Source organism: Rhinolophus ferrumequinum, chromosome 19 (assembly GCF_004115265.2).
Source record: "Rhinolophus ferrumequinum isolate MPI-CBG mRhiFer1 chromosome 19, mRhiFer1_v1.p, whole genome shotgun sequence".
In the NCBI taxonomy this organism is placed as follows: domain Eukaryota; kingdom Metazoa; phylum Chordata; class Mammalia; order Chiroptera; family Rhinolophidae; genus Rhinolophus; species Rhinolophus ferrumequinum.
Window position 1 is genome coordinate 11,054,087 of NC_046302.1, and position 25,006 is coordinate 11,079,092.

A 25,006-nucleotide genomic window follows, 5' to 3' on the forward strand; every position below is an offset into this window, starting at 1 on the left:
TGTTTAGCACTAAGATTTGATTACTACTTATTTTATTATAAGACTGGGTCTTATGTAATATAATACAATATAAGACTGGATCTTATATTATTTTTTGCTCCAAAAGATGCATTAGAGCTGATTGTCTGGCTAGGCGTTATTTTCAGGGAAACAGGGTAGGAACTGGGAGTATATTTTTATTTGCTTCTGTTTTAGATGGTGGAAATGTGTTTTATAAATTAAAAACATACTCTAAGGAGCAGAACATAGCATGTGTATATAAACAATAGTTATAAAGGGAATAGAGTCAGACTACCCCACCTAAGAAGGATTGTAAGGAGGGAGAACCCAGTGCAGAGGAGCCAAATCAATATGAACACTTCCTTCAGCCTCTGATAAGCAAGTTCTGGGAACTGCCTGGGACCACCTGCGGCCGACTGTCTGTCAGCATCTGAGTGAGCGACCCTCTCTCCTGTCTGAGAAGTCAAAGCAGTGTGTGGTCCAACACGCAAGATTTCTGTGTGTACTTAGAGATTCCTCAGTCCTTGGACCACCATGGTTGGAACAGTGGACACCCAAGAGACAGTGGTAGAAAGTCCCTACAACCTACACATAGCTGGGAATTAAAGGACCCAGCTCAAGATTTAGATACCGCTCCACCCCTAAGCCCAAACTAGAGGAGTGGTGAAAACCCCTCCATTTCAGGGAAAGGGACTTGAACCCAGAAGGTCATGACAGAGAGGACTTGATCACAGGTCAAGGAAAGACATTTAAGTTCAAAGGAGCTAGTCTGAGTAATAGGCTCCAAGAACTTGAGTTTAAAAGGCAGTGGAGGGGTGGCCGGTTAGCTCCGTTGGTTAGAACGTGGTGCTGGTAGCACCAAGGTTGCCGGTTCGATTCCTGCATGAGCCACTGTGAGCTGTGCCTTCCTTAAAAAAGAGAGAGAGAGAATTGAAAAAAGGCACTGGAAACTTTCAATAACTCTCAGAGCAAATGTGCTGTATCTCACAGACTCCAAACAACTCTGCCATATCAGCCTCTCTGTCTCCACCCTTGACACTCTCTAGTAGATATTTTCTATATATGTCTGGACCTTCCAATTACAAAAGAAATCTATCTTTTGGCTTTCCACTGTTCAGTCTTGATTGTCTAACCATTATCATTTTTTACATAACTTTTGATGCCAATGTAGGATGACCTTAGCGAACTGTATTAAATAAACTCAGAACAATTAGCAAATCAACAAATTGTAGTTCTAATCCTTCTGTTGTTAAGTCTAATGGCTTTTGTGTAAATAGGGCTATTTGATATATATATATATATATGTATTTAGTTCCTGCCTACCCAGAGTGATATACGTATGTATACCAGAGCTATAGATTTAGAAGCAGGCACCCTGGTAGAAATTTAAATTTTCGTGTACCAAATTTTCATGGCCACTTGTGGTGCAATCAATGCTGGGTATCTTACATTAAACAAAGCATTAGCTATTTCAAATAATAACATTCAGACTGAAAACGCGACTCTCAAAAGTTTACCAATACTCAATGCCTTTTCAAGAATTGAGTGAAGTCAGAGAATGTGTCATATTGAGTCCTGTTTTAACTTTTTCTACGCTGTTGTGTTGGAGAACACAATAAGGGACTTAGAAAGCTATGTCACACATATATTTTCACACCTGGGAGACTCTTTCACCTTACCAGATTACAAATGTTACCAGACATCATTGACAATGACAGAAAAATTTTGGGATGTAGATGGATGAATGTATTTTTAAAGCACAGGAGCCAAAAAAGCAGGCAATTTATCACTCACTGCTTTGCCAAGTCAGCACAGCATTGGGGGCTGACAGTGAGCCTCGAGAAGTCTGAAATTAAACACCAGTTTACACAAGGGAAATAGTGTAGAAAGTCCATGAGGTTTCTTAGAAAATGAAAACTGTCACTGGGTTCTTCTTCTTAGGTTAAATGTTATCCTGTAATGATTGATTATCCAGTAGAAGGAGACAACTGAATTGAGAGGGAATCAGAAAAGTGAGAAAGGTGTGCACAAGAAGAGAAAGCAGCATTCTCATTATTTAGTGATTGACAAAATGTGACAATCATGTCATCCAGGTAGAAATTTAATGCAAGCAGCGTGATGGTTAAGTATCAGGGCTCAGGAGTCAAATTGCCTAGGACTGAATTCTAGCCTTGTTATATCCCAACTTTACAAATTGGGCATGTGAATTTCAACCTATTTATTAGGGATTATAATGATAGTGTCATAAAGAATTAAAAGAGGAAATGCATATAAAGCATTTAGCAGTGCCTGGCACACATTACATGCTCAAGAGGTATTTGGCATAGAGCGGCTGGCCAAGACCACCAAGAGTGAAGTTCTATACTTAGCCCATCTACAGATACTGAACTATGCTCATCTCAGACCCATGATGGGCCACACAAAAAAGGAACACAGACAGACTGTCACTGTAATGGAAACAGAAGTGACGAGATCACAAAGAGTGAGCATGAGACACTATTGGAGGATTCACTCAAACACAGACTCAAACACAAGTCCAAGTTACAAATTGTCGTAGGTTATTTGGACTCTGTGAGGAAAAGAATTTTGGCTTTGCATTATTTTTGCAGCCTTAACCACTCAGATTTCCAGGGGCATACTGACGGAACTTATGACAGAATCAGGAGAACTAAACTCTTCTCAGCTCCCTGCCATTTTTTAGCTCATTTGCTTTTAGGCATGTCATTGAATCTGTCTACATCCTCAACCAATAAATGAAGGCAATAGAATTTTGACTACTTGCTTAGTTCATTTTGTCAAGAATATAGATAATGATTCACAAACATTTTGGTGGCGCGGGGGTGAGTTTAAGAGAGATAGGAACAGAAGTATAATTCTAAATTTTATTAAGAGATCAATAAATATTCTTTGAATTAAACTGAATGATTCACTGTGGTAATAATTGATGGATATGCATGACATACACATATATGAGTAGAACATATATACATTTATGCAACCAGAGCTACAGATTTGGAAGCCGGTGTTGTGGGAGTCCAGTCCCAGTTCTGACGCTAACTAGCTCTGTGACCTTAAACAAATCAATTAACCCTTCTTCTCCTTGGTTTTCAGTTGAAGAACACAGGTAATAAATTCCTAACTCACAGAATTATTTTGAAAATCAAATATACATGAATGACCAGTTTATGATTTCCTCTAAAAATACAATGTTAGTAATTAGTAGGATATTTTAATTTTTTTAATTGTGGTAAAATACAATTGACATAAAATTTACCATCTCCGCTATTTCTAAATGTACAGTTCTGCAGTGTTAAGTGCATTCACACTGTTGCACAACCAATCTTCAGAATATTTTGCGAAACTGAAATTTCGTACCCATTAAATAACAACTGCTTGTCCTCATGTCAACTCAGCTCCTGGCAACCACAGTTCTACTCGCTGTCGCTATGAAGTTGACTACTCTAGGTTCCTCACATAAGTAGAATCATGCAGTAGTTGTTTTTGCATGACTGGTTTATTTCACTTAGCATAGTGTTCTCAAGCTTCATCCATATTGTAGCATGTGTCAGAATTGTCTTCCTTTCTAAGGCTGAAGAATATTCCTCCCTGGGATATTAAAGTGAATAATTTTCCTTCCCTTTTGGTGCTCATTGTTTGTAACTCGTTTTCCTCTTCCTGGAGATATTTTAAGCTTCACCACCTACCAAATTTTATATCTTTAAATGTGGTTCATTTGTCACAACTAGCCTGATAAACGCATTCTTTTCACATTAAATGCTACTTGCTGAGAACACCTGATTTAAAAAAAAAAAAGAGGATTCTGGCAGTCACTATAATAGGCTAGTGCTGTACGAACCTGATATAAAAAGCATTTGAACAAATTCAACATGATTGATAACAGAGTCTCTTAATTTACCTGTGCAGAGAGAAACTGCAGTGATTTGGCATATCTGTCATTATCCTCAAAGAAAAGCCATTTTTTTAATCAGACCTATCATGTCTATTATAATTGATATCATGGTCTAACGCTAAAGTTTAGTGTTGCTGTTTCTGCAGGGAGCAAAGTTTCTCTAAACTAGAACGCACTTCTTTCATATATTTTTGTAACTGTTTATTAAAGGAAAATTATACACACACACACACACACACACACACACACACATTTATAGAATATAGTACTCCTTAAAGATTAATTAGTGTTTTATTTCAGGGATTTTAAAAAATGATCGCAATTTCCAACTTTTTGTGAAAATACTTTTATATACCCTGTTTCCCCGAAAATAAGACCTAGCCGGACCATCAGCTCTAATGCATCTTTTGGAGCAAATATTAATATAAGACCCGGTATTATATTATATTATATTATATTATATTATATTATATTATATTATATTGACTCAGTCTTATATTATAGTAGTAGCTTTCTATCATACTGCAGAGAGAAAGTTTAAAGCTAATCTCAAATATTTTAAATCATTTCTTAGCATTGTTCAGATATTTTTCTAAAGTTTAAAATACGAAAATGTCACCATTTCTGTCTCTGCTTTTATTTACATGCGGTCTGAACTGTTTTCTCAAACGTGAAACATAGCATTATACAAAGGATGAAGTGAATTTGAGATGAATATCCCGAGAGAAATTTGGACTTTTGGCTGCCTTGGCTCATCATTACCCACTGCAATGTGCTCTCTCAGTCTGAGCCAATTATTTTCTCTGTATATTTTGGCAATCTGGTGTGAATGATGTGAAGCACAGCATCTTATCAGAGTCAAAGAAATTCTTCTTGCCATTCATTTATCCCGTTTATCCCCTGTGCTGGGTAAGTGGGGTGGCAGGTGTGTATGTGGGGGGTGATAAGGTCCCTTGGTGTGGGGTACCTGGGGTCATTCCCCCTAGGCTCAGCCAGGTGATTCCAGCAGCTCAGCTGCACTCACCCTACTCGCTGATGCTTTGTTTTGAGGTTACACCTATTATGAAACAGCTTTTCTTCTCAAGGATGCTTATCTACCATTCTATCCCTCTGGGGAGAGGGGAGTACCTCTCGCTAGAGATTCCCCTGGAAATCTCCCCATGTTAGTTAGAAATCTCCCCATTGCACGAGTTTCTTTCCTGTGCTACTGAGAAAGATTTTCTCAGCTTATCGCCTTCCTGGTCCTAGGAAAAGGAAAACAGCTTAGAGAGCCATTGCCAGAGACAGTGGCTTCTTTCCTTAAACAGGCACACTTGTGCCTGGCCTGTGATGTCTGGTGAAACGGAAAGATGGCTTACTTCCAAAAACCTTTTTGCGATACCCAATATTTTTCAGGTATTTTTTTACCCTATCATGAATTAATACTTTTTAATGTAACTTATTTTTTTCTGATTATGAAAATAATACATATCCCACTTCTAGTGATCTATCCCAGGGAAAGAATCTATATCTGGTTATATGAGGTCTGACAATTAAGTTCGCGAACTTGTTGCAATGATATTGCTAAACTTTTTTGATATCAGAGGGATTATTCATTATAAATTTATACCAACTGGACAAACAGTTAACCAAGTTTACTATTTGGAAGTGCTAAAAAGGCTGTGTGAAAAAGTTAGATGTAAACGACCTGAACTTTTCACCAACAATTCATGGTTCTTGCATCATGACAATACACCGGCTGACACGGTTCTGTCTGTGAAGGAGTTTTTAGCCACTAAACAAATAATTATATTGGAACACCCTCCCTACTCACCTAATCTGGCCCCCAATGACTTCTTTCTTTACCAGAAAATAAAGAAAATATTGAAAGGAAGACATTTTGATGACATTCAGGACATCAAGGGTAATATGATGACAGCTCTGATGGCCATTCCACAAAAAGAGTTCCTAAATTGCTTTGAAGGGTGGACTAGGTGCTGGTGTCAATGCATAGCTTCCTAAGGGAAATACTTCAAAGGTAACCATAGTGATATTCAGCAGCAAGGTATGTAGTACATTTTCTAGGATGAGTTTGCGAACTTAATTGATCTCGTATTGTTACATACAACTTTATTCATCACATCATTATTTAATATATTAAAAAACTGGAGATAATCTTAATGTCTAGCAGGAGAGAAAGGTGCTATAATATCCTATCTTCATTAAACATGGTGTTTTAAAAATTAAGCGTAAGTTAAAAAGGTCGCCATATAATGTTAAGTGAAGAAACACAACAAAAAAAGCAGAATACATGAGTAAACAATCAATACCAACTCAATTGTAACACATGTAAAAATGTGTGCACAGAAAAAATGGAAGTGAAATATACCAAAATGTTAATTCTTGTTTTCTCTAGGAGATGGGGTGGTAATATGATCTTTTACTTCTTCGGTACACGTATTTGCGTTTTCCAATTTCTTTATAATGTTCATGTATTGCTTTTGTAATCAGAAAAAAATGCTTTAAAAATGCATCCTTGTTATAGAAAATTTGGAAATTACTGAAAAATATAATAAAAAAATACAATTAAATTAACTACCCATAATTTCACTCTCCAGAATGAACAACCTTGTAAAAACTGTATTTTTTTTCTGATTTCTTTTTCGTGCATACAGTGGAGTACGCAATTATTTGATTTGTGCATTTTAACTGAAATATAAATATAAATAGCACCATTCTATAGGTACTTAAGTAACTAGTCGTGTATGTGTTAAAAGGGGAATGCTAAACATTTCAAGGGTTGTTGGACGCAGAGTTTGAGACGGCATTGACATACGAAGACTCCTCATAGTCTCTCTGTTAGAGTGGAGTATAAGAGAGCTGGGTAACAAATGGATTCTTGGTCAAGGTCTAGCTCACAGTAGGTGAGTCCACAGACCCAGCCAGGGGCAATTTCCCCAGTTCCCAGTTGTTTAATTGGAATGGACATATTTAATAGATGACAAGAACCTCACATTGGCTCCTTAGCTTGGGGACTAAAAGCTATCATAGTGAGCAAGGATAAGTAGACGCTTCTGGAACAATCTCCACTCCCCATCCACCACCATTACACACACACACACACACACACACACAAACACACACACACACACACACACACAGGCCAAAACAATATCACACGTTGCAGAAAAAGCAGGGATTAGTGCCATGCTTAAAGACTTTAAGTATATAGGAGTCATAGATCACTTCTCCATTTCATCACTTTGAGCAATTCAAATGAATCCTGTCAACAGAATAAAGCAACTTTGTAAATAACCTTATCACTTCAGTTTATCTAATGTTGACTTTACCTCCTTTTTTATAGGCCAAATATCCCTACCATCTATTCTCTACATTAATTATTGTTAACTAAATTCTGGTTGATGTACCATTGAGTTTAAGACTAGACAGAAATTGAGTAACTTTGTCTCACTGGAATCAAATTTGATATGATATCGCCATATCAACTAGGAAAATAGAGTTATCAGGCAATTTTACTGTAATCTGCTCTACCTTCACACTTAAAAAAATAAATTTCTCATTTCTTTGGGGTGGTTATTTCCAATTTCACTTGGAGATGAAACTAATTTACATTCTAGGAGAGGCTGACTAACCAGATAATATTATAAATACAGAAAGGAAAATAGTAGGAGTAACCAATTCTTCAAGAAAATATGGACTTAGAGAATGCAGGGATATAAGAAATACAAAGAGAAAATGGCCCATCAGATTTCAATTTTTCTTATCTTACTTTCAACTTTATATTTTGGGATCTCTAATGGGATCTCTAATGATCCAATATCAATTTGCTTATGACTTGGCTAGGACACAGAACAATGATTATGAGCTATGACTTTGGGGTTGGATAGACCTGAATTGAAATCCCAGCCTTACTATTTAGTAGAGGTCTGATATTGAGCAAGATACTTAAATTTTATGGCTTCCAGTTTTCTAGTCTAAAAAATGGTGCTGACTAATTATATTACATACCTCACAGAATTTGTGTATTAAGTGAGATAACTGTAAATACAGTTACAGATGACTGTAAATACAGTAAATAGCATAATACCTGTACATAGCAAGTGTTCAATAAAGTTCAGCTGTGATTGATGAAACTATTCTTATGATGATAATGATATAATGATTTTCCATAATAGGTTCAGAGTTTCTATTCCAAATACCTTTTGGTTAAATGCAGAGAATCAAACTTTTGATTACAATTCTAAAAAAAAACCCAAAAAACAAACAAAACAAAACAAAACAAAAACAACGACAGCAACAACGAGAAAAAACCCATGTCATTACTTTTTGATTTGTGGAAAATTTTCAGAAATTAGAACTTCCTCATGGATTTTGATGAGGATTTAAAGCAATTGCATGAGAGGAATAGGAATTTTTGCTAAAAACAATATTGTGGTAGTAGAAACATTGGAGTCTATACATACCACAAATGATTCTAATTGGCCACCTTATAAACTTTAATGCTCTAGATAAAAATTTTCATGGAAATCTTTTCAATATTTCAGCTTGGGTTCTGTAGTTTTCAGTTTGATAGATAAGGTTACTAAAGCTGCCAGGCAGTGCGATTTGAGAGTGCTGTTTGGATCCTAAAGGAAGACAATACTTTTATTCATGGACAATGAAAGTATAACTTGAGTGGGCAAAACCTACCTGCCTGAAGGTTGAAGGCCAAATTAGGTAACTAAAAAAATTTTGTGACATATAAATTACATGCAGAACAATGAAAAAACAAGTAACCACCACCCAGATCAATCAAGAGATGTAATTATTACCTGGGAAACCTCAGATCAAGAAAGAGAACATTGCCAGAACCCCAAAAGGCTCCATATGTACCATCCCAACATAAAACCCTTTTATTTTCCCCTGGAAAAAACTACTAGCCCCATTTTCATTGTTTCTAGCAAGAAGGTTGATCTAAATAATTTAGTTGGCCATTCCAGGAATGGAAGGTCTGGGTGAATTTTAGAGATCCCTCTTAATCTTACCGTTCAGTAATGAGATCAAAAGAAGAGGTCAATATGAATATACCTCTGTATAGATCTCTACTGTAATAACAAAGCTACAGTAAATCAAAGGCCAAGGATTTCCACTAAGAAAAACTCAGCTGACCTGAAGGAAGAGAAAAAATCTTGAAAAATCCTTATATAATATTCATGAATATCTCTCATGATAAATTCTAGTTGCTTGAAGGAATTACTCATGGCTTCCTCTTTCATTGAAACTGTCTGAGATTTATTACACCTCCTTCCTCCCTCTGTTCTCTTCTGCCTCCCCAAATCACACTCACTCACTCACTCATTCACTCACTCACTCAGCAATTCTTCAGGGAGCTCCAGAGACTTACTAACCTTTATATCTGAATTTCAAATTCCATTGTAAACAAAGACCCCTTTTTCCTATTGATTTTATCCCAGTTTTCTGGAAGCTCTGAATGATTCTTGGCTTCTCTACATCAGTCTCAGAGTAATGTCTTTCTTTCCCCTTTGGAGCTTCTTAAAACAAATCAGCATAATTGTGTCTACTTACTGCTTTAGCATAAAGCCTTCATTCTATTCTTTAAAACTACTCAGTGATCTTAGAAATGTTTTCTTCACATTTTTGTTGATTCTTTATTTTTAAAGCAAGTAAAGGCAAACAATCCAAATATTTGATTTATTTTTATTAAGAAGAAGACCCAGAAAAAAACAAACAAACAAACAAACAAACAAACAAAAACCTTTTCCTGAGAGGTAAAGGTTTATCTGAAAATAACATTACTGCTTCAAACATAATTCCTTAAAATATAAGACTGTCCTTTCTAAGGAGACAAGTGCAGTCAAAGCCATCATTATTTAGCTGAGCTATGTTGGGTGAAATTCATCTTTTTTCTCCTCTCCAAGATCAGTATAATACCATACACAAAAGCAAAACTATATCTATGTAGACTAAAAAAAAGGCTTTTCAGAGGGAAATTTGAAACATTAAATGCTCTGTTTCTTGCAGTAAAAATATATTTTCTGCTCTGGAAAGGGCAACACAGATCCTTGCAATAGTTGCATAAGACCATAGGCAACGGGCAATGTCAATTCCACTTTCCATGAGAAACGAAAAATCATTGCTTGGGTATGTCCATGGGTTTCCAATACATAAAAGAAATTTTCTGAGCATTTCCCATAAGATCAGTAGTCAGATTTGCAAGAGGTACAAGAATGTTTACCACAGTATTTATTTTTTAAAATAATCAGTCCTGGAAGCTACCTAAAAATCCATTAATACAGAATTGGTTAAATAAACTGTGGCCAAGCCATGTAATTAGAATACTATGTAACTCTAAGAGAAGACACATATCTATATAACCAGGGAAAGAGCTATATGACACCTTGATTTAAAAGAAGATTATGTAATAATACATATAATTCCATTTATTTGAAATTGTTAGGGTGTTTCTATCCATGCATATATGTGTGCCGCGAGATGATTAGAAAGATGTTCTAAATGTCAGGATGCCTAACTCTGAGTGGAGCGATTAGGAGTAATGTTTACTTTCTTCACACTCTTTTAAACTTCCTCAAGTTTATAATCAGTTGACTGTTTTGTGACATGGAGTTCATCAAAATTTTAATCCATAGAAGATCACCTATATTACTTGAATTTTCTCCATGAGTTTATATTATAATTAAAATCAGGAAAAGAAGTAATTTACTTTTATTTCAGACCAGAATTATCTGGCTAATTGATTTAGTTCTTCATTTGGTTCAATGATACCAAATTGCCTAGAAAGTGAGAGATTTAGTAAAAAAAAATCAACTTCAGTGTGGACTATGTACAATGTCTCAGAGATGTTTCTGTACTTTAGTTTGCCCGGGAATATTTTCCAGTAGATTTTGATTTGGGTGTTTCTACCAATAATTTTAAAATTTGTATTAAATATAAAAGATGAAATAACTAATTATTACTTGATATTTCTACAACTATATTATTTCTACATTGTAGGCTTAACAGAAACTTATGTGAAAGGCACTTTGAGTTTTTATCCTCTTGATTTTTCTATGAAACTATTTTGGAAGACTGCCAAGCATGTGTTCAACAAATGTTTTTTACTGGAAATGTTTGCCATAATCACAAACTGATTGAATAACCACGATAATTTAAGTGTTCTTTTGTTCATATGCTTCGATGTTTTGCTCATTTGCTTGAAATATGTGCTTCTTTTTTTTTTAGTGAAAATCAAGTTCATATGTGTTGAAAAATAAATAAAGAGCTGTATATTTCCATGGCCATATTCTCGTAACATGAGATCTGTAAAAGATTTTAGAAATAAGGTAATGATAATCATTTGGCATCAAGTGAAAAGAAAGCTATTTTGGGGATATGTTTTCATAATAAAAACATTTGATTTTGGTCAAATTCATGTCAAAGTAGAATTAGAATTAATTTTAACCTTGGTATGTCTAAGATACAGCCAGCCAGATTATTTTAATACGAAACGTATTTTCGTATTCAGAATTGCTTACTCTCAGGCACAAAGTTCCCATTTCAAACAATGCAACCTCTTGCAGCAAATCCCTCATTTACCTGAAAACCCCAACTATCCAGATCACCGCTGAGAATCAGGAACAAAACAGAAAAAGGCTTCTGAGCATCAAAATAGAAGTCACAAATCTTCAGCCACCAGCCCTTTTCTTAGACGTCTCCAATAGAGTAAGAACCTCAAACTCAGAAAGACTCTTAAAAATCAAACTGAAAATAGTACAAAGTAGTGATGTCCTTTTGGACATTAAAATAGCCCAAAAGGAAATAGCAAAGCTGTACATCAGGCATCGTGATCAGAAAATTGAAGTCTGGGCCATTTCATGTAGGATCAGCGCACTCTTTAAGAGCAGCAGTGTGGATTGCAAAGTACAATAATGGATATTTTAATGATAGTGATTATTCGCTCCCCAAATACACATGTTCCAAAGGTGGGTTGGGCCACCTATGGCTCTCAGTGCTCACATGGATTGACTGTGAAATACCACAGCCAACGTGTTCAGAACAAGGAGGGATCATGCAAGTATCTGCCCTCCTCAGTTATCCTGGTTGTATCCTCTTCGCATGGAGTTATATAAATTAATAGGATGGAAATATCAAAAACACAATTTCAGTGCACCGTGCTTTATAAGTGAAAATATGGCTAAAACTGTGGTACACACTGCATTTTCATATTTATATTGTGAGACATTCCTAGGTTTTCTCATGGAAAAAATACTGGTCAAGTAGAAGGTAATCAGCTTTTAAATATAACTCAACAAACTTACACTGTGATTTTGCAAGTGTACTATTAGATTCCTTTAGAAGAAAAGAGATTTGAATGAGTTTGTGTTCTAATGAGCAAAAGGATAGAAAATAGAAAGGTCATGAAAAAGAAAGAGGACTCTCTGGACTTTGCACACACAAGCCTTTTGCTGCAAACACAGAAAAGAGAGATAAACTGTCACAAGCACCATCACACTTCAAATTCCTCACAGAGAGTAGGTGTGTCCCCTCGAATAGGACGTTGTGCACCTCTGGCCTTGCCACCTTGCCACAAACAACAAAGCAGGAACACTGGTAAAATACAATTTACAGAAAATCAGGCAGTATTCACAAGGAGTAGTCTCTCCTTGAGGAATTTTTAAAAAGCACAAGTCTTTTTTTTTTTTTTTTTGTCACAGAAAAAAAGTGAAATTTCACTTAAAAATTTATTTTGTGTAATTGAAATTTTGTAATGGAAATGTTTAGCATTTGCTTTTCTTCTGTTGCAGGGGAGAGGGACGCTCCATCTTTCTTTTTATTGCAGTTGGAAATTGATAGACAGTGCTAACAAATGCAATATCTTTCTCCCTTGCCTTTTGTGTAGATTGCCTCATCCTGGATCGAGTGATGAGGTACAACGCTTTCTCTTGCTAAGAGGTAAGGAAATATGGGCTTCACATACCTGGGTTTCTACATCTAGGATCAGACTAGAGCTCATAATAGCTTTGATTGGAATCATATTATGTTATTAATTTTGTTTTGGATGAAAATACTACATTTTAAATATTGAGATGTTTTTATAGAAAGGAAGAAAATGATGAGTACAGAGCAGACAGGAATGCTAAGTCTTACATGCATCAGAATGTGCCGGAGAAAAACTAGACAGTGGTATGTTTTTATGAATATCCTCTTCCCTATTGCTTTCCATTACTTAAGCTGTCATTTTTCCCCACTGGGGCATGACTGAGGCCATTAGACACACTGAGATGACAAAGAGTTTTTTTTGTTAGTTTCAGGTGCACAAAACAACACAATAGTCAGACATCCACACCCCTCACAAAGTGACAATACTCCGCCCGCAGTCTGCTACCCCTCTGACATCGTATATAGCTGTTACGATTCCATCGACTCTATTCCCTATGCTGTACTTCACAACTCGTGAGTTTTATAGCAGGCACTTAAACCTAATATGAATACTGTCACTGGGGAATGTCAGTGGGGAGCAGAGGGGACAGAGGCAAAGAAGGACAAAAAAGGACTCTAGTAGGCAACAGGAAAACAATGAGAAAGTTGACATTTTTGTGTTTAGTAAATACACAGTTTCAATAATAACGGTGTTTAATATCAATCAATAGTTATCAACAGTACTTTTAAAATTCTTTATGTTTGAAATGCTAATTCCAGATTCAATAGTTAGATTATTATTTATACTATATTTGTCAAGCGTGTTATTTTCTGCTTCAGTGGTCAGGGCAACACTAGTAAACACTTGCAATAATTCCCTGAATTAATTTTTAAGTCTTATGTTTCTCAGAAACAATTAGCCTTCCCTCATCAGAGGTCCCAAGCCCCCGAACCCTCAGTTATCTCTCATCTCCTACTTCTTCAGTTCTTTCACTTAGATGTCACTTGCTCTAGGAAGCGTTCCCTGAAGCTCCAAGTCTGGATTCCAGACTGCCAGCACATTCCATTAGTGCCTTACACTTGTCCTCTCAGAGCCCTTAACACACTGCAATGCAATGGTTTATCCATGGATCTTGATCCTCAGAGAGATTCTACACTCCATGAGGACAGGAGAGTGATAGTTACGAGTATGGGCTTTGGAATAATAAAAGATACTTTGTAGTGCATACTATGTGCCAGAATACTGAGTGCTTTACATATATGTCGTGTGGGGCGTCAGGCGGGGTCTCTGTTCCCACTCCCCACATAAGAGCACAGGACATGGTGAGGCCAAAAAGGAACACCCACGGAGCCATAGGTAGGGGAGTCACACCACTATATTCTCGCTGGCGGCTGGGTTGGAGACACAGGAAGCAGGAGCCACGCTGTTCGCAACCCTCACTGCACCGCTTGCAGACTCAGCCACCATCTTCTTGCTAGCCCCCATTTTCTGCTAGCCTAGCCACGGCAGTTATATTAGTGGCCAATGGCTCACTGGTTACAGCTGACGGCCAACTAGCCACAGCTGATGGCCATTTGATCGCAGTCGATGGCCATTTACTACCTGAGCCAGCACCTTTCTATGTGAGGCCGAGAGCCTGGAAACTGCTTTTTGGGGCTCTGTCCCCACAATATAGTAACTCATCTAATCTTCATAACAACTCCGGAAGTAACTGGGTCAGAGGCTAGTTGTCTTTCCCAGTGTTACACAGCCAGTAAGAGGCTGATGCAGAATTTGAACCCTCGTTGTTGTTTCCAGAGACCACAATCTTTAGCATAATAAGGTATTGCTTCTTAAATCAGTCTTGGGTTCTAAAACAAAGTCAGGCACTTAACTAGCCATTTGACCTGGGTAATTACTTATCCTGAGTGAACCTCAGTTTTCTCATCTGAAAAGTGGACACAAATAACAGTATTTAGTTGAAGGAGGTGAGAGGAGTCAATGAGATACTGCATCTAGTATACAGTAGATAATGCACTCAGCGTAGTATTTGACACATAACAAATGCTCAGTAATTATGTCTGCTGTCATTTTAGCCTCATTCTTACTAGTCTTCTCTTCCTTTCTTTTTCTTCTCCTTACTCTTCAGAATTATGTCTGCAGCTCTGAGCAGAGGATGGACATCAATAAGTATCTCATGACTTAACGAATAAAAGAATGGTTAAGTGAATGACTGAATAAAATGGCAGGCAAATTTTCTTTGAAACCAATTTGCACCAGTTTTCTAAGTGTCTTAGCCATACATTTTCCTCTTCACATACTGAGGATGAACTGGCTGTGACACCCGCAACCCTAGATGAGGTTGACCTGTCAGGCAGTTGTACCTCTTCCCCTCACAGCAGCATACTCAGCTGAAGAGCAGAACCTTCCTAGACTAAAAAATTTGTACCTTGGTTAAAAGTGGATGAGTACCCAGGCTGTTCTGCTCAAGGTCCATTTGTAAGAGCTTCAAAAATATCTGTAATACCAAGAAGTACTATTTAGCCTTGAATTCTAAATTAGGAAATGTTCCAGAGGTTTTCAATCTCAAGAATTTACATTACATTAATACTACGGATACATAAAAATTTTGCTAAATTACGTTAATGTAAGCATCGTGCAAGGCCATCACTATTACATAGATGGTTGGATAAAGACATTGTGGTATATATACACAATAGAATACTATTCTGCCATTAGAAAAGATGAAATAGTACCATTTGCGACAACATGGATGGGTCTTGAGATTATTATGCTGAGCAAAATAAGTCAGACAGAAAAAGTGAAGAACCATATAATTTCACTGATATGTGGTATATAAAACTGAAAACAACAAAAGAACAAGACAAACAAATGAAGAAACAAAACATTGTGTTACTAAACATTAATTGCAATAATGGTGAAAATAGTTATTGTGATAATTGCTTAAATTCATACATAGTCTTTATTCTTTTGGACTTCATAACTCCAAAATAGTATTACATTTCTAAGCTGCCAGATTTTACTGAGCTAACCATGACTGGCAGACATTTTTGTTAATGCACCCAAAGATAAAACATTAGCTAGAAACCAACACCAGTTACAGGTCAGGCATTCCATGCAAATAGTGAAGAAAAATGATAAAACCTCAGGTCTTCACCTTCCTGGCAAGTTCTTCTACGTTTTCTTTTCTAGAATTAGTTTTTATGAAGAATTCTTATATAGGAAGAATTTTCGATCCAGTGGGAATTTCCCTGCTGTATGTTTCTACTGTTCCGAAGGGAATTCACAAAACTTGTTTCATTCTATAATCAATAGAGACGATGTTTTGTCATTCTACCTGTGCTTGTGTTTCCCTTGTAAGCTGGAAATAAGGCCTGGTACAGTGGTGAGCCAGAAGCAGCACCTGGAGAGAACATGGGGCGTCTAGTCAACCTGGTTGTTCTCAACTGGGGTTTTGCCAACTCCTCCTTGCCTTGTCTCTAGTTCCCCTTGTTTCCCCTCTTTTTGGTATGGTTCCACTGTTCTTTGGTTGTGGCTGGTGGTGGTGGTTTGTTTTGGGGGAATATGCAGTTCCTGGCTTTCTCCTTTGGATTCTTAATCCTAAATGGCAACTAAAAAGGAATCCAAATTTGTGTGGGTAGCATGGGTGTTTTAGAAGAGTTCTTCTCCAGATTGTTTTCATTGACCAAGTGGAACATTCAAAACCATAGGTGGATACCCTCCTTAGGCACTAAGCGTATTGTAGTGTTAATGGGGCAATAAAAAAATTTGTCAATCCTCTGTTTCAATTCAATTCTTTGGCATTTTATAATTGTCCATTCCTTTCAGAAGAGTTCACTTGACCTTTTTTTTTCCTTCAAAATATCTTTTCCTTTTTTTCTTTTCTTTTTTTCTTGTAATTGAAGTTTATTGGGGTGACAATGGTTGGTAAAGTTGCATAGATTTAAGGTGTGCAATTTTGCAATACATCATCTATGTATGACATTGTGTGTTCACCACCCAGAATCAGTTCTCTTTCTATCACCATATACTTGATCCCTTTACCCTCATTTACCAACCCCCATCCACCCTAACCCTCTGGTAACCAGTAAACTATTGTCTGTGTTTATGAGTTTTTGTTTCTTCATTTGTTTGTCTTGTTCTTTTGTTGTTTTCAGTTTTATATACCACATATCAGTGAAATCATATGGTTCTTGACTTTTTCTGTCTGACTTATTTCGTTCAGCATAATAATCTCAAGACCCATCCATGTTGTCGCAATGGTACTATTTCATCTTTTCTTATGGCAGAATAGTATTCCATTGTGTATATATACCACAATTTCTTTATCCAATCATCTATCGAAGGACACTTTGGTTATTTCCATGTCTTGGCCACTGTAAATAAAGCTGCAATGAACATTGGACATATCTTTATGGAAAAATGTTTTCAGATTTTTGGGGCAGATACTGAGGAGAGGGATTGCTGGGTCATATGGTAATTCTATTCATAATTTTTTGAGGAACCTCCACACTGCCTTCCATAATGGCTGCACCAGTATGCATTCCCACCAACAGTGTATGAGTGTTCCTTTTTCTCCACAGACTCTCCAACACTTCTTATGATTTTTCTTGTTGATGATAGCCATTCTAGCTGGTGTAAGGTGATATCTCATTGTGGGTTTTATTTGCATTTCTTTGATGATTAGCGATGTTGAACATTTTTTCATATGTCTATTGGCCATTTGTATGTCTTCTTAGGAGAAATGTCTGTTCGGGTCCTCTGCCCATTTTCTAATTGGATTGTTTGTTTTTTTGTCGTTGTTGAGTTGTATGAGTTCCTTATATATTTTGGATATTAACCCCTTATCGGAGGTGTTGTTTGCAAAAATCTCCCATTCGGTTGATTACCTCTTTATTTTGTTGATGGCTTCTTTCGCTGTGCAGAAGATTTTTAGTTTCATATATTCCTATTAATTTATTTTAGCTTTTACTTCCCTTGCCTTTCGGGTCAAATTCATAAAATACTCTTTGAACCCAAGGTCCATAAGTTTAGTAACTATGTTTTCTTCTATGCATTTTATTGTTTCAGGTCTTATGTTTAGGTCTTTGATCCATTTTGAGTTAATTTTGGTACACAGTGACAGCAATCTAGTTTCATTCTTTTGCACATGGCTTTCCAATTCTCCCAGCACCATTTATTGAAGAGGCTGTCTTTTCTCCATTGTATATCTTTGGCTTTTTTGTCGAAAGTTATCTGTCCATATTTATGTGGTGTTATTTCTGGGTTTTCAATTCTATTCCATTGGTCTGTGTGTCTATTTTTCTGCCAATACTGTGCTGTTTTGATTATTGTTGCCCTGTACTACAAGCTAAAGTCAGGGAGTGTGATACCTCCAGCATTGTTCTTTTTTCATAGGATTGCTTTGGCTATTCAGGGTCTTTTGTGGTTCCATACAAATCTGATGATTTTTTTGTTCTATTTCTTTAAAAAATGCCATTGGGATTTTGATGGGGATTGCATTAAATCTGTATATTGCATTGGGTAAAATGGCCATTTTAACTATGTCGATTCTTCCAATCCATGAACAGGGAATATCTGTCCATTTCTTTGTGTCTTCTTCAATTTCTTTTAAATATATCTTATAGTTTTCAGTATATAGGTCTTTCACATCCTTGGTTAAGTTTATTCCTAGGTATTTTATTCTTTTTGTTGCAATTGCAAAATTATTTTTTTTATTTCGTTTTCTGTGATTTCATTGTTAGTGTATAGGAATGCAATGGACTTTTGTATGTCGATTTTGTAGCTGGCAACTTTACTGTATTCATTTATTGTTTCTAATAGTCTCTAGGGTTTTCTATATATAGCATCATGTCATCTGCAAAAAGTGGCGTTTAACTTCTTTATTCCCAATTTTGATGCCTTTTATTTCTTTCTCTTGCCTGATTGCTTTGGTTAGGACTTCCAACACTATGTTGAAAAGCAGAGGTGATAGGGGTCAGCCGTGTTGTGCTCCTGAATGTAGAGCAAAGGGCTTCAGTTTTTCACCATTAATTATGATAACAGCTGAAGTTTTGTCATATATGCCCTTTATTATGTTAAGGTATTTTTCTTCTATACCCATTTTATTAAGTGTTTTAATCATAAATGGATGTTTCATCTTGTCAAACGGTTTTGCTACATCTATTGATATAATCATATGATTTTTGTCCTTTCTTTTGTTTATGTGGTGTACACATTGATAGATTTGTGTATGTTGAACCATCCTTGTGCCCCTGGGATGAACTCCACTTGGTTGTGATACATAATCTTTTTAATGCATTGTTGCATCGATTTGCTAGAATTTTGTTCAGGATTTTTGCATCTGTATTCATCAGTGATATTGGTCTGTAATTTTCTGTTTTTGTGTTATCCTTATCAGGTTTGGGTATCAGGGTAATGTTGGCCTCATAAAATGAGTTAGGGAGTATTGTCTCTTCAATTTTTTTGAAATGTTTGAGTAGGACAGGTATTAGATACTTTTGAAGTTTTGGTAGAATTCACTAGTGAAGCCATCTGGTCCCAGACTTTTGCTTTGGGAAACGTTTTGGATGACTGATTCAATTTCCTCACTGTCGATCAGTCTATTTAGATTTTCTAAGTCTTCGTGATTCAGCCTAGGAAGGCTATATGTTTCTAAGAACTTGTCCATTTCTTCTAGGTTATTGAATTTGGTGGTACGTAATCCTTCATAGTATTCTTGGATGATCCTTGTTTTTCTGTGTTATCCATGATAACTTCCCCTTTTCATTTCTGATTTTGTTTATTTGCGTCTTTTCTCTTTTTATCTTAGTGAGTCTAGCCAAGGGTTTGTCAATTTTATTGACAAATTTTATCTTTTCAAAGAACCAACTCTGTCGCATTAATTTTTTCTATTGTTTTTTGTTGTCTATTTCATTTAGTTCTGCTCTAATTTTTATTATTTCCTTCTTTCTGCTGACCTTGGGTTTCATTTGTTCTTCTTTTTCTAGTTCTTTGATGTGTAACGTGAGGTTATTTATCTGGGATTTTTCTCTTTCTTGCGATAGTCCTGTAATGATATAAATTTCCCTCTTAAAACTGCTTTTGCTGCATCCCAAAAATTTTGGTAGGAAGTATTTTCATTGTCATTTGTTTCTGTGTATCTTTTGATCTCTCCTCTTATTTCTTCTTTGGCCCAGTTATTCTTTAAAAGTATGTTTTTTTAATCTCCACATATTTGTGGTTTTTCCTGCTTTCTTTTTGCAGTTGATGTTGAATTTCAAAGCCTTGTGATCAGAGAATATGCTTGGGGTGATTTCAATCTTCTTAAATTTGCTGAGGCTAGTTTTATGTCCCAATATATGGTCTATCCTTGAGAATGTTCCACATACATTAGAAAAAAAATGTACAGGATAAAGATGTTCTAGGATAAAGTGCTCTATAGATGTCAATTATGTCCATTTCACCTAATGTGTCATTTAGGGCTGATATTTCTTTATTTATTTTCTGTTGGGATGATCTATCCATAGCTGACAATGATGTATTTAAGTCCTCTACTATAATTGTATTTTGATCAATTTCTCCCTTTAGTTCTGTTAGTAGTTGCTTGGTATTTTTTGGTGTTTCTTGATTGGGGGCATAAATATTGATGACTGTTATATCTTCTTGTTGTATAGTCCTCTGTAACATTATGCAATGTCCATCTTTGTCTCTTGTTCCTTTTTTTATCCTGAAGTCTGTTTCATCTGATACCAGAATGGATACACCTGCTTTTCCCTGGATACAATTTGCCTGGAGTGTCTATTTCCACCCTTTCACTTTGAGTCTGTATTTGTTCTTGTAGCTGAGATGTGTCTCTTGGAGGCAGCATATTGTTGGGTTTAGTTTTTTGAGCCAATCTGCTACTCTTTGTGCCTTTTTATTGATGAGTTCAGTCCATTTACATTTAGGGTGATTATTGATATATGAGAATTTCCTACCATTGTATCTTTGGTGTTCTGGTATGACTGTGTCTGCATTGTTTCTTTGCCTTTTTGTTGCTGTCTATTATTTCAGTGTGGTGGTATTCTATGATTTTTCCCTCTGTTTCTTCTTTTATTATGTTATATATTTCAGTTCTGTGTTTTGTTTGAGTGGTTACCATTAAGTTTATGTAAAAGAAATTTCATATTTAGAGTATTCCATTTTCTTTAGTATGCTTACTTTCTCCATTCCCTTGTGCCAGTTCAGACCTTTACTCTCTCCCCTTTTATGTTTTTGTTGTCACATGTTATCCCTATTTATGTTGGAGTTGGTTCCTATGATGCAGTAACAAGTTGTCCTCTTTCTCTTTTTTAAGTTTTTTTTTTAAGGGGTTGCGATTTCCTGCTTCTGTCTGTTTGTAATACTACTCCTGGTTTTGTAGTCTTTTGCTTTTTTTTTTTGTTTGTTTGTTTGTTTCAGGTCGAATAACCTTCGGTATTTCTTGTAGTGCTGGTCATGTGTTAGAAAATTCCCTTAACTCTGTATGTCTGGAAATGTCTTTATTTCTCCTTCATGTCTAAAAAGGATAGCTTTGTTGGACATATTACTCTTGGCTCCTAATTTCTCTCTTTCAGTAGTTTGAATATTTGATTCCACTCCCTCCTGGTTTGTAGAGTTTCTGCTGAAAAATCTGATGATAACCCAGTGGGATTTCCTTTGTAGGTTACCCTCTTCTTTGCCCTGGTTGCCTTGAGAATTCTTTCTTTGTCATTAATTTTTGACAGCTTCAATAACATGTGCCTTGGAGAAGGCTTGTTTGGATTGAGGTAATTAGATGTTCTATTTGCTTCTTGGATTTGAGGATCCCATTCTTTCCACAAGTTTGAGATATTCTCACCAACTATTTGTTTGAATATACTCTCTGTTCTCTTCTCCCTTTCTTCTCCTTCTGGTATGCCCATTATTTTTACATTGCTCTTCCAGATGGAGTCAGAAAGTTCTTGTAGAGTTCTTTCATGTCTTTTAAGTCTCAAGTCTTTCTCTTCTTCCATTTGTGTCATTTCCAGATTTCTATCTTCAATGTCACTGATTCTTTCCTCCATCTGGTCAACTCTACTACCTAAGCTGGCTATTTCATTCTTCATTTCTTTTATTGAGTTCTTAATCTCCAGGAATTACTTTTGGTTCTGTTTTAAAATGTCAATCTCTTTGATAAAATGTTCATTTTGTTCTTTGATTATGTTTCTGAGTTCATTAAACTGTCTGTTTGTGTTTTCTTGCATTTTATTGAGTTTTTTTCAGAACTGCAATCTTGAATTCCCTGTCATTTAACTCACATATTTCCACGTCTATAAGTTCATTTTCTGGAGACTTTTCATTTTCTTTCTTAGCTGCCTTCTTACCTTGGCAATTAGTGAATTATTATTTTTCTTCCTCGGCATCTACAGGAGTGGGTTCTGCAACAGGTTGGTAAGAAGAGGTTTTTTTCTTTGCTTTTCAGTAGGTATTGGTAGAATGCTTTATTTTCTTTTCAACTGCAGCCTTTTATTCTCTCACACTGTAGTGTTATATTTTCTCTGCACTCTTCTGGCTTCTCACACAATGGGGGGATTCCCTAGAAGCCATCCTTCTCCTCTGTGAACAGTTTGCCTGGGTCACAGGGCACCCTTTCCGTGGGGGAATGTGGAGAGCTTCTGAAGTTCCAAAGTTCTTCCTGCACCAGTTTTGGAGCCTGTGTGTTTCAGCGTCTTGTTTACCCCTGCAAGGATCCACCCAGATAAGTGGGGACAGGGGCGGTGTGGGTTGTGAGAGGTGGCCCAGAGGAATGGTGGAGACCAACAGCATTGCCAGTCCTGCACTCAAGGCTCCTTCCCCTTCATTGGAACTAGTTAGGCTGTGAGTCCGTGGCTGCCAGCTGCCATTCTCAGAATTGCAAATACTCTGTTCTTTTAATCTGACACTGCTATCATTCTGCTTCTTGCACTAGGAACATGGGTTGGAGCAAGTCTGGAAGGGTGGGAGGGGGTGACTAGGTTCAGTGCCTAAGCCTTCTGTCCTCTGCTCGGCAGTGTAGGCTTAAACCACTTTTTTTACCCTTCTTCCCTCAGTCTTTTCTCTGAGGTCTCTGTCATGAGCGTTGGGTTCAGCCGTATTATATGCTGATCCCTCAGGTGGGATTGTGGGCCATAAATGGAGCCCTAGCAGTCCGAGTTCTTCCCTCTCCCACAGCTGCAGTAGCTCCAGAATGCAGGGAGCTCAGAGCACCAAGCTTGGTCTGTGTCCTGTGCCTGGTTGGCCCGCGTTCCCCCCCTTCCCACTTCTCTCCTGTGCCACTCGCCCAATTTGCCCACCTTTAGACGATTTCAGTTGCACGTCTCTTAGTCTTGCCTGTTGCACAGAGTCGTTTGTGGAATTATAGTTGTTCAATTTGTTGTAAATTCCAGGGGAAATTTCAAGAGGCTCACCTCACGCTGCTATTTTTATGACGTAATCCTTGAGTTCACTTGTCTTAACAAAATTTTGCATATAACTAAAGGAATGTAAGATTTACCTTAAATTTTAGTTTATCTGATTTTTTGGATGGGTTTGAAAAAAAAATGAAGGTAATAGAACTTATTTTTTTCTCAAAAAAAAAGAGAAAATTTCAGTGGGATTGAGTCTCAAATTTTTGGGGTTCATGTAAGTTACTGTCTTTTACTATCAGAGGGTTTTAGAGTAAATATCTCTGTCATTATAAGGTTCTTATATACTTATATTCCAGAAATCTGTGTCATTAACTAATGAAAGTTAAGCAATTTCCAAAGTCTCCACAAATATATACAGATTTAAAATATTTAGCTCTTTATTTATAGAAAACTTGGTTAAAATTACATTAATTAAATAAACAACAATGAATAATTTACGTTTTAATTATTGAGGGTTCGTATCACTATGGGCCCGGACTTTGCCAAGTTTCACAACATACTTCAAAAAATTAAGTATATAATAAACAATAAGGTTCAAGAAATTATCAACACTATCTCAAAGACTTTCTCTAGAAAGTGACTAGTTACAAAACGCAAAGTTTTGTTGTTCTATTGGTAGTAGCAGACCAGTCTCTTAGAAAAGGAATGAGTTCTAAAATTTGAGCTATATTGTGGGGAAGACATTTACAGAATGAAATCTCCCCATGGTACAAAAGATATATGCAATATTTCTGTTTATGAGAAATGATGTTTAAAAGGAAATGTTAGTGAGTGAATAAAAACAAAATAACTTTACGCAAATTCATTGAAATTGTACTGCATCTGTTACTGAATGGAGACAGCGTGTCTTAGGCTGGAAACCTGAGCTCTTGGACAATATGTAGGGATAACAGATGTGGCTCCTAAGCAAGAAGGGATATGGCTGGAAAGTGCACAAAGGTCAGACCTCCAAAGAAGTCTTGTTATATATAGCACAAGTTTTTAGAAGCAATCCTACACACACATTCACACACACACACACACACACACACACACACACACTTTTTTCTTTTCCTTTTATGACTTTATAGTATTTGGTGTCCTTTAACCTCAAGTTTCTGTTAATTACTATCTGTTATCCCTCTCTTAATTCATATCCTTCTCTTTAAGGGCCTATGTATTTGTTTGCATATTTTTCTATGTCCTTTTAATTTGATACTTGTTTTATGTTGTAATTTTTCTCTCTTTGCAAACGTGATCCTGGTGGTCCCAGAATCTCAGTGTTGCAAGGGACCGTTAAAGGCATCTAATGTCAACTTTGTACTCAGTGAGGGATTTATGGCATGTTTTATCCCTAAAGAAGGATGTTGGGATTGTTTTGTTGCTTAGCGAAATAGGAACTGACTCCCTGCTGGCCTACCCAAATCACTGCTGGAAAATCCTCAGGGTGTCTGTCCACCTCTCCCGTTTTCGTTTCTCTTGGTCTTAGCCTTTTTGTGGCTACTAAGTGGTTTTTAAGGCAACATTTTTCAAAGGACCATGCTCCTTTCTTTCTCCACTCTTCTTCCCTTCCAATTTTTACCACTCCTTAACATGATTTTGAAAACAAAACATTATAAAATTATGTATATCTACCAGGCACTCTTACTAATTTGGCTAAAAGTATATGCCACTGTAAGTATAAACAACCTCCACTGATTATGTGAGCACACGGCATGCGCACACCCACACCACACATACCATACACCAAACACACCATTAACATATGCACACCATACCACATATGCACATACA